This window comes from Telmatherina bonti (genome assembly GCF_933228915.1).
Source record: "Telmatherina bonti genome assembly, chromosome: 1".
NCBI classification, from domain to species: domain Eukaryota; kingdom Metazoa; phylum Chordata; class Actinopteri; order Atheriniformes; family Telmatherinidae; genus Telmatherina; species Telmatherina bonti.
In genome coordinates, this window is record NC_136619.1 from 19,507,527 (window position 1) to 19,523,253 (window position 15,727).

Below are 15,727 nucleotides of genomic sequence, written 5' to 3' on the forward strand. Positions count from 1 at the left end.
GTGCTGCTCTCTGAAATCAGTTCCCTGCCTCGTCCACGTCCTGTCTGCTGTGTAATGGGAAGCATGAACAGGGCTTCATGGTTTTGAAAAAACTAATATTAAAATAAACTTCGCGACCAAAAGAAAAAAAGTCAACACCTGGTTTTTAACTAAGCAAATACTGCAGGTACAAGCCTCCTACTGGACAATTACAGCATGAGCGATAATTTAACTTCAATCGCTGCAATAAATGTTTCTCATTTTTTAAACAACGATGTTGACAGACACATCCCGTGGTCATGGAAAAGATCTTGATCTGTTTAAGAAGAGTAAAATCATTGGCATCAAGCAGACAAAAAAAAAAAAAAAATCTAAGAAGATTTTTAGAAACAACTAAAACTATTTTAAAAGTTGTCTAATGCTTTATTAAAACTGGAAGAATAGTGGGAAACCACTAATTCAAGGTAGAACTGTGGTAGTAAGACTATCCAGAATAATCGAAATTGGCACTGAAATTAATGTTTGGTGAAATCAAATTGAAATTAAACAGCAGAACTCAGGGCAATGCTTAATAGTGAAAGTCAGAACATTGTCACATAAAAAATGTGAAGGAAACATAAGGGGTTTGGACTAAACAGCACTTTACCCTGAGAAAACCACTAATTAGTGAGGCTTACTGGACAAAAATGTTTTAATTTGACAGCCGACAGTAAAAATATTTTAATCTGGAGCAATGGAAGAATATCATGTGGTCTGATGAGTCCAAATTTACCCTGTTCCACAGTGATGGGAGCATCAGGGTAGGAAGAGAGGCAGATGAAGTGATGCACTCTTCCTGCCTAGTGCCTAGTGCACAAGCCTGAGGGGGGGGTGCTATGCTATGACCAGCCAGGGGTCTCTTCTTTTCAGTGGGGACTTTTTTCAGGCTAGACAGTGTATAGTACAAAATGTAACAAAAATGGCTCTGATTGTCCTGATTTTCAAAGAAGAAGAAGACAGCTAAATGTGTTGTACACTGGATACAATGGTTCAGAAAGCAGGGAATCTAACAATAAGGTTGGATTGTAAACACCTACTTAATCCCTTGTCTTTAAACCTCAGACTGCCCATATGCTGGTTACCAGAGATGCAAAAGAGGCTGCGTGTGACCGAAAAAGCTGGTAACTTCACACTAATTGGCTAGTCAGCAACCTGAGGGCCAGCTTAATGACCTAACCTAAAACCTAATCACCAGATTACAGTCTTAAAGGATTGTGTTATTTAATCCACACAGCAGAAACTATTCATTATATTTTAAATATTAAGATGCACCTATTAATAGGCTGCACTGCTTTGTGGGCACCATCAGAGCAGAAAGCAGAAGAGTAATGAATATCCTTATGCTAAATCAAATTTACCATTACAAATTATAAGAACAATACAATATCATGTAAATACTATAACAATCTATCTATCTATCTATCTATCTATCTATCTATCTATCTATCTATCTATCTATCTATCTATCTATCTATCTATCTATCTATCTATCTATCTATCTATCTATCTATCTAGCTATCTATCTATCTATCTAGCTATCTATCTATCTATCTATCTAAAAAAAATTATAGAATACAACATGGGCTGCAGATATTGATGTTGGTATTTATAATTTTGTGGAATTTTAAAAGTAAACATGCAGAAAATTGTATCAGTAAGTTGAATATTGTGAGATTGTTCACAGTTTCATTTCTTCTCACAATCTCACACTGAAGATGAAAACACACCCAACCAGCCATATTCTACCCCCCGACTTTCATATGCAAAGAAGCAGCTCAGACTTTTAGGGCCTTGCACCTTGTGGAGAGACACAGGATGGAGGACAAAAAACCCTGTCATAACACAGCCGGCACTGAGAGGAAGCAATCACACCTTCCACCAAAGAGCACACTGATCATTTTACAACCAGGGAGAGAGGAGACAGGGAGGGAAATGGGAAAAGTTGACTTTCAAAAGAAGAAGAAGAAGACAAGTGTATTCTATTTCTTCCTGTATTTTAACCAAAATCTTAAACCTCTGGTTATATAACCAGTCAGAACCAGTTTACAAAATGAAAACTGACTTCATTTTGGGAAGAATTTCCATCAAATATCAAAATGATTTTTCTTGTAAAACTTTAAAGGAAAGATTTCCAGCAAGTACTGTTGTGCATCACAATTAGGCCTGTCAGGGTAACAAAGTTTGCCATGCAATTAAATGTCTCAGAAATTATCGAGATAAACGATAATATTGCACTAAGTGATTATTATTGTCATTTTGAGACCATTTTCAACTAAAACAACAAGAATGCCGTAATAATGCAAGTACAACACCCTTTTAAAGATCAACAAACTTTAGTTTTCTACAGAACATTTTGTTCGATGTGCAGACTAGTTTATGCTCATCCAGGACCCAGTCTACTGAAACAGATCGGGATTTCTCCTGACAGTTTGGCAGTGCAGTTATCTGGACATTTGTTCTCTAAACACGATGTAACACAGTTCCATAGTGTATGGTAAAGCTCATAAAAGGAGACATGTTTGGACTTGACCAGAGGTGGAATGGTAAAATGTCATTTTTCATGTCATTGTAAAGTATGGAAATGCTGTTTGTAACATGTATGTTAGTCCAGGCTATTCATTCTGGCTGTGAAATGTTTGTAACATTTTTCAAAATGTTGCCTTTTTAACAATATTAAAGGGTAGCATGGCTTTACCAGCCATGCTGTCTGAGTGCACACCATGTTGCACTGTCCTGTTGGTAGTTAATCTGTCGGTTAAACAGTGATCGTGGACTGTCAGGAAGTTTGTTAAGGTCTTTTTTCCCAGCTGGAAAAACTGCAGTTGATGTGCAGATGGAAGCTTGTTGTATTACTGTGTTTAGTTAATATTCTGCTTCAATTCAGCTTTCAGAAAGACAAATGTAAATTATTGTGTCTGGCAAACTTATTGCGAACATTTTTTTCTTATCGTGCGATTAATTGTCTTATTGTTTATGGCGACAGGCCTAATCACAATAGATGCAGTTACACCAACCACTGTGGTTTCATTTGAGGACTCAAAAGGAAACATGCAAACAACTTTGCACAGTTCTGCCCAAACTCATCTCTAATTTCTGCACTTGTATTCTCAGAGAGTGACAGATTTTACATTTATCTCTAAGGAATGCATTCATGACTAAACCTCAGAGACCTGCAACACACAAAAGGAGGACATGCAACAGCAATGACAGAATTAAGCCCTAAGTAAAACTTTTCTGAGCTTTGTTGATCTTTTCTCCTCCCACCTCCCCCTCCTTCCTCTCTCCTTGACGTGGAAGTGGGAGATCCTTTCATCCCCCCCCCACCTCCTGCTCTTCTCTTTCTGGCTCTCTTTCACCCTAGGGAGAGACACACTATTGTGGTGTTTTATGACCCCTTGAACCCCATTCCCACCACCACCCTCAAACATACTCAACCTCACACATACAAACTATCTGTTTGGCTCCCCTTAAAGTCTGTGCACCGCGCGAGGACACACTACACTACCAAACTAATAACTTTTTATCAAGTTTGTAAAAACTTTCAGGAATTTAGAAAAAATTTACTTGTGAAGTATTTTACATTTTCTTTTTGCAACAAGGAAAACATTTTGTTATGAGATTTTGTATAACCTGTAAATTCTATATATGTAAAAAATAAGCAGAATTAACTGTGTTAATTAAAAAAAAAACAAAAAACAAAAAACATTTGGAAGGTTTTAGCTTCTGCAACCCCTCTCTGTCTCACATGCCCATTATATCCTGCTATGCTGTTTGATGCAAACACATATATAATCTTTGTTTTGATGGAATGGATGAATTAGTTTGAGGGATATCTCATGACGGCAGGGTCAAAGGTGAGTTCAGATAACAATGTTTAAGTAAGACTTTGATGTGGCCTATACTTCCCATACACAAGCACAGTCACACACATAGGCACCCACACAGGCTCTCCCAGGGTCTCTAGCTCAGTGGACACAAAAAGCTTGTCTTGGTGGGGGTGAAAGGTCAGCCTGGGAGAGGTCAGATAAGAACCCCTGGCTTTTTCTCTATTAGCCAGGCCCACATACCAGTCGCACACAAACACATGCATGCACTATGCCTGCTTTTCTTTCAGTCTGACGCGTGTGGCCTCCACATAAACATATTCTCACACGTGCAAATGCAAATGAGAAGTAACTGTATGCAGACAAATATGTGCAAAAAGTTGTGTACAATAAATCTGTCTCCAGAAACTGTAGCCATGGTGTGGTCTAAACATTATTCTTTTCTGAGACGTTCTCAAACTGTTTACTTCAGTGTTAGAAATATGGAATGGTTAATGTTCATTAGGGTAAACTCATGTAATGGTCTCTTAAGTCATCACCTTCATGACTGCAAATCTGCTTGTGTATGTGTGAGTGTGTGTGTCAGAAAGAGATAAGATAATGAGGTAAAGGAATGTCGGACAGCGTCAGCTGCCACAGTGGCATCTCTTCCAGCCCTATAAAGTACAATTACAACAAAAAAACGGAAGCTTTGCAGATGCTCTGTAAAAGTTGAACCATAGCCAAATGCATGCAAAGTCTCACTTGTACACACAAAGATACACACAACTAGAACCTCAGATGGGAGCATCACTGACCAGTGACCCACAGCAAATGCTTTCATTCACAGTTTGCTCAACACACATTGGATCGATGACCAGTCAGCCAACTGGCTGGGCAACCCTTCAGCTAGTCATTCAGCCACACATCCATACACTTATCTTCCCTTTTCCATTACTCTGCCATAACACAATGTCTCCAATCACTGAAGGCCCAAAGTTAAGTATTTTCAAAGAATTTTCTTCATGCATCAATGTCATTTTATTAATAATATTAGATTAAAGTAATTTATACAACCTGTTTATATAACATAAAAACACTCAAGTGAGACAGTACCAGCAGAGACACTGTGCAATGTGCAGGTCACGGTATCAGTCTACATACTGTAAACAGTATATCTCTGCTTCCCTGGGTCATTTTACTATCTCAGAGAATGTCCTTGAGCAGTTTTTTTTATTTGTTTTTGTTGTTTCTTCTGCTCTATTTAGTTCACTGGGCTTCAGAGGCAGTTGTGTTGTCTACATGCATGAATATCTAGCTCTACCTATAACTTGGTGTGGTTTTAAAGACTTCAACAAAAGGATATTTGGCTAAATTAAATTGGAACATGAGTTAAAGCATTGTCCCAGCGATGTACATGAAACTGAGTGATTCTCAGGAAAGTTCAGATGTGAAACCTGCTGCACACAACTCAGCATCGACTTGTGTGAGCAGCAGCATCAAAGCACTTCATTTGCACACAATGCCAGTTTCCCTCCTTCTCTGGGTGTTTAGAAAAATATGAGAAATTTAAAAAGTCATTAATACTTTTAAATAGAAAAAAATAGAAATAAACTCACTTAGAAACAGTGAAATTCAGGACTATTATGACTATGAGGTGGACACTTTCAGGCAATCATTTAACAACAGCCTTAAAGATGATGAATATAAAAGAATAAGTAAATAAAATACATTTTAATAAATGAAAATACAGGGCAGAAAAAGGCTATTGATATTTAAATATAGAAAGAAAAAAAAGAGCAACAATAATTTTAAATCAGCTTTAAATGGAGAGTCTAGACATTTCTAAATCAGATTTAGCAAACTATAGCTTTTAAAAACTTATCTTTTTACATGTTAACAGGAGTGTTTTATATGCTACTAAAAACACAATTAAGGAAAAATTTTGTGTATAATTGAGTTTGAAATGACATCCCAAATATCCACATTACAGCCACAGTGTCCTTACAAAGTAATGACAGAGAGAGCAAGGCGACAGCGAACAAATAGGCAACTTCACGCTTTACAGCAAAACACTCATCTAGAAGTTAAAGGGCACAACTTCTCAGGTCAGATACAACATAAAACTCTGTTCACTGTTATTATTTCCTGTATGTTAACAGCATCAGCAATAACTGAGTTGGCAGAGGGTCAGTTTTCCATCAATAAGAGGTCAGAGCAGGTAAAAGTGCTCTACCTGCACTAATTCTGCTGTCAAAACAAACCAGCGAAAAACCCTGCTGGGACGTCTTACCTCTGCAGTGCGGCTGGAGAGACCGAACAAATACTTTTCACCAAAGTATAAGAAACGTACTGTCACCATGCCCCCTGTGCAACACCGACGGCGGGACTGGCTTGGGTGTCGCTTGTGTCATCACCTCTGATCCACAGCGAGGTCCCACCCCCACTTCCAGAGCAACATTGGTACGGTCCAAAGCGATCAATCCATTTTCATCTGCTGTTTCTGTCTGTAAGACATGACATTCAGTTATTTTATTTATACAACATAACAGCTGTGAATAAAACACATCTGTATTGTTATATCTACCTTTCTGTGGAAAACTGAAAGAAAGAAAAAGAAAGAAAGAAGGAATGGGACAAAACCTGCAGAGAAACGATTTCAGCATTAAGAACTTGAATGATGAATTGGTCAGAATTCAATTTATATGCAATTAATTCCAGTTTTTGATAATTAAAAGTGAGTTTATGACAACTTTATTTTACCATTTATATCAAAGTTGAATATATGTCACTACAATGTATCGGTCTAGTAAGGATTTTACATTTGGTTGCATGACTTTAAAAATATTTCACCTTTCTGTCGTAATGTCTCAGACAGTCACTGATCAGAGATCACTGCACTGGGAAAATTGTTGACTACTAAGCTGATAATAAAATTAAAATTTGGTTAGAATTTCACGTCTAAAAAAATAACATTCTTTTAAAAAGTGTTTTCTTGTCAACTCTTAAATTAAATTTACCACATTAAAAAAAAACTTTATACATACTAACATAAAATATTTTAGCTTGTAGCACAGCTTTTCAAAATAGGTACTTTTTAAGACTCAGTCACCATTGTTAAGGACTGTGGACTTCAAATCGCATTTTTTGCAAGTTTTTGGGCGAAACAGAGCTGAAAAAATTTTTAATATTATTTTTCACGTTTTATGTTAATGTTTTTTTTAAATTTTTTGAAAGGCTTTAAGTGTTAAGTTCCAAATTTGTGATAGTACACGAAAGAAATTGGACACCTTTGTTTTGGTTAAAACAAACAAACAAACACCACAAATGCTTTATTAAGAAACTAAACAGTTAAAATAGATATAAAAAATAATGTTTCAAGATATTTGGCATTGTTGGTGAAAATACAAATGCATCATTGAAATAATACAATCAAGTCCACTGAAACTATTGGTAAAATTAGATGCAAGACCGAGGTCAGACTTAGATTTATGTCGCCCTCTGCTGGACAGAAAGTGGACCAACAGTGCTGAAATAAAGCAGATGAAACCTCTTTTCTCACATGATTGTAAAATAATTTGAGAAGTTTAATTTTTTCTCCATCTATTTACTCTTTAAATGATGAACCAGATCCTTTCATCAAATGATGATCTGACCCAGACTTAGTGGCAACAAATCATGTGGTTGTGGACTTGAAATGTTGTTTCTCCAAATCCTATTGACAATTCTGTAACTTTAAATGCTCTTTCACAAATGTGCAAACTACCTACATTATCTGAACTGAAAATTCCCATGCCGTCCAAAATGTTGGCATTTTAACTGTACGCAGATACCAAGTGTGATGGTCTCCATGACATCTCATGCAGTCCTTTCCACTATGGAAAGACATCTCATTCTAAGGAGGAGCTGTCTGAAAGCCAAAAGAAATTTGCCATTAGAAATGGTTCAAAACCTGATTATTACAGGCATTTCTCTAGCTTCTTTAAATCTTTTCAGGAGTGCATGTACTATAAATAGACATTTTGAGATACATTAGGCATTAGAGTAAATTCTGTGTTTGTCTTTGGGGGTTTTAACTACTTAAAAAAATAATTAGAAATCATAAACATAATCTTTTTTTTTTTGTTTAGTACTTTCAAAACTTAATATAAGCACACTTATGTGCTACTTACTGTCCACTATCAACAACTCTAATCAGAACTCTTTACTAGTATCTGTTTTGTTTTAGGTAACATTTGGCTAGTTTTATTTCTTTCTATTTATCACATCTTCTAATAAAATATGAATCATATGGGGTTTTTTTAAAAAAAAAAAAAATCTATTTATTTAATAATACACAGTGACTAAATTTTTTTTTCAGCAGTAACAAATTTGTCCCCAAATGATAAAGTATTCTGAGGAAAAAGTGCAGGTGTAAAATCTTGCTTTGTTCTTTTTTTGTTTCTTTCAAAATGGCCAGAAATATAAATATGTGAACAAAGTACCTCACACCCAGCTGAGAGCACCCACCTCTACAGCAGTGCAAATTACTCATTCAACACCTCCCTCCTCTTCCAGGCAATCTGTCATGCTGATGGGACAAAGGGACTCCCCTCTGTCCTCCCTGCGGTAAATGTCCCTGTGGCCGCATCAGACCAACAGACAGACAAGTGACTTTATGGGTGTGTGTGTGTGTGTGTGTGTGTGTGGTGGGGTGTTGTTTCTTGTAACATTGGTAGATATGTAATATCTAATTTATTTAGATATCTACTGGATAACTGCAAACCGTTGTGCATATAGTGGATGTGAAAATGATGGAGAAAGTGCTTGAAATGTGTATTATAGACTCATTTTCATTTCCAGTTATAACTCTGGGTAACAGTGAAAAACTTAAGTTTTAACTGTCAAGGTTTTTTTTTTAAAATTTCATTTAAATCACTTATTTATTAGTAGATAACAGCAGAGCTTAATCTAAGTAGTTTTATGGAATAAATTTAATTAAAATGATGTATTATTAAGTATTACAATGGCTGGACAAAACTGGATAAAAGACCCTCATCTTAATCAAAACCAACATCATGGTTTATTTAGTTAAAAATAATTACAGTTATACTTAAATTATAAAATGTAACATTTATCTATAAAAGGCATAACCCTCTTCTAGTGAGGTCCTCCCTCCTAGATGCAACTCACATTTTGTCACAAGGAATCTAATACTTCATCCTTTCTGCTGCCCCAACCGGGCAGTGCCAATCTGTACAGTGGCACAGCCATGCCACGCCAACACAACATCCCCTGATGGGAGAACAGGTGTTGGACAGGGTCCAGTGGAGCAGAGCGGTGCGGGCTGCCATGATATATCAGATGAACCGGCCAGCACCAACTTCTCTGGCCCGAGGGAGGGGGCCCTGGCCATTTATTAAGTGTGTGTGTGTGTGTGTGTGTGTGTGTGTGTGTGTGTGTGTGTGGTGGTGGTGTGGGGGGGGGGGTTCTGTGACAGCAGCAGCAGCAGTGCAATAATGAACGCCTACAAAACTGATTGTAACCCAAACATTCAACAGGGAGGCAGGCTAATCTGGGAAATCCCTGAACAAAAACTGAGTATGCTGTGAAGCAACTGAAGACACAACAAAAACAGAGCAGCTGCTTCACAAATTGTGTTTATTTAAGACTGCGGACTCTATTTTGGGGCCTTTTACAGTGTTACTTATTTTTTATTAAGATTTGAAATAACCTTACTTGTAAAACAAATAGAAAAGAAAATAATGGTAAAAATAATCCACTCTTCTGGCTCTCTTTTCATGTATGTTTTGGGCAGCCTTATACTAGTCCCGCTCCACCAGTTTCACTTTTCCAACTTAGATCTTTTAAAATAGTTTATTGATACTTTTGAGCTTAGTTTCTCAGCCTCTTTACTGCTAATTTTACAGCCACCACAACACTTGGTATGATGATTTGTTAGGTCGCAATGGAGCCATATTGGCCTAGGCAAGGCTTGTAGTTTCTGTTAATGGGCTGAATATAATATTTTATGTCCCGTTGCTATAGCCACGGTGCTTAACTTGTGATGTAAAAATAGTCCAGCCCATTCATTTTAGTATAAATACTTCACTTCGCTTCAAGACACAGACAGAGCTGTATGTAAAACATGTCTATTTGCATGTGCCCCGGCAGAGGGAAAAGGTATTGCTACTTTACACATAATGACGGCCCAGGTCATTTGGCTGAGAATAATGGTGGTTTCTCTGTAAAGCATATCACTCTCATTAGGCTTTTACACACTGGTCGTGCTTAACTGGAGATGCACTTGTCTGGATACACGCGCGCACATACCTGCATGCTTGCACACACAAAGCGCACTCCACACACAAAAACACGCGCATACTCATATTCATCTCCAAAGTCGTTAAAGGCCTTTGAAAAGAGGCCTCATTTGAGAGAAGCAATAAAATTTTTAATCATTTTATTACCAAAAGAGTATTTAACAAGTGGGTAATGAAATGCCAAAGGCAGGTTAGCTGAGTTTAACCTTCATAGAGGAAGCCATGTATCACATGCTGCCCCCAGGCATGGTAGGACAGAAATGTCATCCTCCATTATCCACCATACCTGAAGTGTGGCGTTGTGCGGCTGGCAGGCAGGCGTCTTGCTCTGCAAGGCAAGGCTGACGGGAAATTAGGGGGAATTCAATTAATGGACGTTTTTTACGCACCAGGGAGAGGGCACCGTTACACACACATACACACCTTAATATGTGATGCACACACTTTATAGAAAAAGTAATACACACTTCTTCAAAGCATACCCCTACACAGCTCACACTGCGAGAGGCTGCTGATGGGACAAGAGATCAGGAGGAACACATGTTCCTTCCTCAGTTAACAGTCGTCGTCTTGCCTCTAACTTTTCCCTCTTGACTTTGTTCTTCTTTACTCTGCCAGCAGAGTGTCGGCTCTGTTGAACCCACTGTTCTCTAAATCTTTTTCCCTGATGCGATAGTATAGCTGGCTGCTTCGCTGCTTTCCCTCAGTGGGTCAATTAAGGAGAAAATGAGGCAGAGGGGGACACTCTCAGTCTGCCACCATAAAAGAACCATACCTAACTACCTGCTTGCCAATTGCTCATATAATATACCTTTAGATTGTATTGCTGTGTAAGTGCAAGTGTGAGTGTGTGTGCATGTGACAGTGGGTTAGAAAAGGAAAGGAGATGAATCATTCTGTTAAGCATCTACCTGTAAGAGGTTTTTTAAAAGTGTTTTTTTTTTCCTTCTTTTTCAGAAAAGCAATCGAAGACTTTTTAAAGGAGGGAAAATACATCCACACTTCTGGTAGCGCCCAATACTGGTCCATTTCATTACACTTTTCCATTTCTTTGACACACTAGAATAATTTATAGCTGATAACAAAAAATACTCTGTTTTTTAATAACAAGATTCTGTGGCACTTAGAGGGACTGGCCCCCCAAAGTTAATTGAAAAGTGTCCGGGCTCTCATTTGCATAAGAAACACATTTAAAGGTGAAAAATTATAAATAAATATTCAGCCACCTGTGAAATATGGCTTTTGGCTTGCTGGTCATTTATAACTTTGCCTTTAATTACGTGACAGGCTGGGCTTTGGCAGCTGTAATGAGAGGCTGGAGTGATGAAGAGGAGCGTGTGAGAGACAGAGGGGTATAGGTCATTTAGTGTAAGAACAGACAAACATCCATACAGAGCCTCACAGACGGACTGTTGGAACATATACAAACCTGCATATGTACGTACGGATGAACAAACATCCACATGGTCACAAACACACAGACAAACTCCATTACAATTTGACCACTTCGAATGAAATTATTACCCGTGAAGAAGAAGTCAGCTGTTACTGCGCACATTTAACTCAGTGCAGGTTTCTATGGATCACTTTGACCACACATCTGGACAAAAAAGGTTTTGGCAGCTGTAATTATTAGAAGATAGAAACTATCCAGGTGGTTATTTTACGCTAAAATGTTTCTTTTTTAAAGAAAAAAAGTTGAACATCTCAGCTGGAGTCCTCTATTCTTGAGAAAGTAAAGTTTATTTATGGTGCTTTGTTTTGTAATTCATTTCAGTCAGCTACTGTAAAATAAGCAGATCCTGCCCATATTTTTGTAATTAGATCACACCGAAGCTTCCTCAGTATTTCAAATGATTTTCCTTCTGTAAATCCTCACTTTTAACATTTATCCACACGCTGGTTTTGTTTCCAGTTTCAGAAGCCCTGTAGATGTTGCCAGGTAAGGTGCTCCTCATTATGACAAAAGTCAGACTGAGAGATGTTGGAGAACTTTACTCTGATCTACTTAAACAAAAGACGGGATGGTGGATATGCAGAGCTTCGTACTTCTGTCTCTCCTCCGCCACCCCTCTCTCTTCACCCTCCCTTCTTCTCTTTTATGCATAAAGAAAACAGCTTGCATTGCCCTGCAGGTACTACCACAGCTCTGTGCCGTCTCGCCTCGCACTGCTTTCAGTTTCACCTTCACTCCTTTTCTGCGGTCACTTCCCGGTAGAGCTTGTGTTGCAGCAACCGCTCTTGTTGGGGTGGTCTCTCTCTCTCTCTCTCTCTCTCTCTCGCTCTCTCTCTCGCCACATTTCCACACTTCTGCCCCCTTCTTTCTCTATTTCTGTAGAGAAAAAGAGAGAGGAAGGGAAGTAGGGAGGGGGGCCTATAAGAATGCCCCAGCCCAGTAAGTCCTATTATAAGCAGAAGAAGGCCGTATTTCACCATTTCACCCTCCAGAAATATTACAAGATAGACAAGCAAGTAGGGGCTAATCCCTGGGATGAAATTAGCAGTGGAGGGGTTAGCGGCAGGATGGAGGGATGATAGAAAGGGAGTCGGGGGGATGGGATGGGTAGCTGAGTCCAGCTAGAGGCGACTCGTCCACAGGGATAATTACAAGATGCTCCTGGGGTCTGTCTGTGTGTCTGTCGGCTGTGCTGCGCTGGCCTTCATTTTTGATGGCTCTATTTTCAACAAGGGGGACTAGTTCTCTCCCTTACTATGTGTGTGTGAGTTTGTGTGTGTGTATGTGTGTACCCTTCCTTTTTGTGTCTCCAGTGCTTTAGATACATAGTAAAAGCTATTAAAATTGAAATTGTTCTAGGGGCAGTGAACGAATGAGGGAAAGAGGCGACACACTCAACCCCCAAGACAGACTCTTTAATAATGGCTGTACAGTAGTGTGTGTGTATGTGTGTGTGTGTGTGTGTGAAAGAGATGTAAGCCTCTGACCGAACTATCAGGCCTTGAGTGAATATTCCCTCTTATTTCACGCTAAACTAACAATGTCTGGTTGAAATCAGGGTTTTATCTATGGAACTTTGTTGTCATGGTCTCCGGGTTTGGTTTATGTTTTTATAATCTTGTCATGTTTAGTTCTGCTTTCCTACTCTGATTTTTCCTTGTGTGTTTGGTTTTGATTTTTGCTTCCTGTGTTTTAGTTCTCCTGGCTTGTTTTTGTTCGTTCACTTCAACCTGTTCCTTGTTAGTCCACTTGTATGTGTGTGTGTGTGTGTGTGTGTGTGTGTGTATACCCTTGGTTTCCTTTCACTTTGCCAGTTTGTTATCACGTTACCATCTTGTTTCTTTCATATTTCCTCAGTTTTTGTCTTTGTTAAGTCAGTTCTTGTTATTAAAGCCTTGTTCCTGCGCCCGTCTGCCTCTTGCCACGGCTCTCAGTCCTACATGTGGGTCGTCACATTCTTCGTATTGTGATATTTGGCATCTTCTTCATATTCGGAAACTTCAGAAACAACTGAATTTAGCCTCTCCGTCTTGTCCGAGGAGTCACTTTTGCATTAGATTAAAAAAAAAAAAAAAAAATAGCAAAAGCAGTTTGTGGAGTTTGTACTTTTTATACTTTTGTTATCTTTGTCAATTAATCAAAAGTGGTTAGAGGATTAGAAATCCAGGCTTTATTCTAATTATCTGGAGTGACAAGCATAATTGAGCAAGCGTCCCTCCCTCCATCTTTGGTCAGTAGTGGGAGGTGAGCATGGCAGCAAAAAGCTTTGACCAGCACACTGACCCTTCTCTGGGGAAACAATGACTTTGAAAATGCTGGAACACACAAGCACGCACGTATGCACACACACACACACACACACACACACACACACACACACACACACACACACACACACACACACACACACACATGAAAAAAAGAATGGAATGGGCAAACTCATTCATCACTTTAACAAATATAACAGGCTATTGTGGGAGCCCGCAAAACAGAAGACCAAAACTGTTACACTTACGCTACTGGCTGCATTCACACGTAAAACATATTTGCACACCTTCTCTATAAAGCATGGTTGTTTGCACACTCACGTCCACATCAACCTTAGTTACTCATACGAAATAATTTTATTAGATTTATTTAGATTTAATGCAGATTAAGTTTGTAAAACTAATTCTAAGTTTATTTGACAAATACATTCCACTTTGTGTACCCTGCCTCTCGACCCAAGCCTGCTGGGATAGGCTCCAGCTCCCCAGTGACCCTTGATCGGATTAAGCGGTTTAGATAATGAGTGGATGAATGAATGCATTCCACTTTAATGTATCTTATTTCTCCCCAGATGTTATGGACACATTAAACAACTGAAGTACACTGAAAGTTTTTCTTCTTCTAGCAATTCAATTTGGATACTTATTTACTACAAAAATGTTTATTTTATCATAATTTAATTTTTTTTACATGGTATCACTGTTTTAAGAATTTGATTACTTGCAATTATTATTTTTATGGCATGCATATTTGTCGACAGAAATCAAGAAAGGCAGCTATTAGTCAGCTAATGTGAGTATCCTTCAGTAGGATTACTAGGCCTAAAATCTCTTATCTATTCTTAAGAAAAGAAAAAAAAAAGAAAAGTAATGAAGGACAGAGTCCTTGACAGCTTTTCCTTGAAGAACCTGTAGATGGAGCTCCATACCAGAAGATGATGCTAAACTGTACTGGAATCCGGACCATAGCGCAGCATCACAGTGCACATATGCATTTGTGTGCAAGCAAGGGAGAAAGGGAAAAATAGAACAAGAAAGATGGAAAGTGTATGTGTGTGTTGAAAAAAAAAAAAGCAAAAAGAGGTGTACAGTACCTGATGTTACAGAATAGTCTAATGACCGTCCTTCGTTGTCTTTGAGCCAGCAGACAGAGTCATCCAGCACATTCAGCACCAGAATAGCTACAGAACAATCAGGCATAAAGTCAAGTTATAAACAAAAAAAGCCCACTAAATCACAGAGACATGACATTTTTTCTCCTGACAAATGCAACCTCTCACATAATTCACAAACTCACACAAATGCTTGGACTGGAAGTGCTTGTGAACTCGAGAAGATTTGAAGGCTATTGTCTCTGTGCTCCTAAACTTTTAAGGAAATGAAACATGCAGAATGTACAATGCTCTAACAGCTGCATCGAGACAAGTCAGGGTTACAAAGCTGAAATGCTAAAAAAAAAAGAAAAAGGAATGTATGCCTGCAAACACTCACAAAAATGTAAGTCTGTCTGACTAAAGCGTTAAACACCTGCAATAGTTTTTTCTTATCTTAGAGAAATCTGATATTTAATATTCAACAATCACTACTAAATACGTTTAAATGTACAGTCTCCTCTCACTAATGATCCAGATTAATAATGTAGTATTAATTAAATGATAATTTAGTAATAACAATAACAATTTGTAAATACTATATAAATAGATAAATAAGAAATTATTGGTTGCATTCCACAAAAAAATCCTTATAAGGAAGAAATACAATCGAATTTTTCAGCCAATGTAATTTTTCAACATATGTCACAACAGTGTGATTAGCAAACGTATTTAATTTCAGTATTGTTCACGTGGTGGCACACAGCTGTCACGTTTTATTTAATTGTAA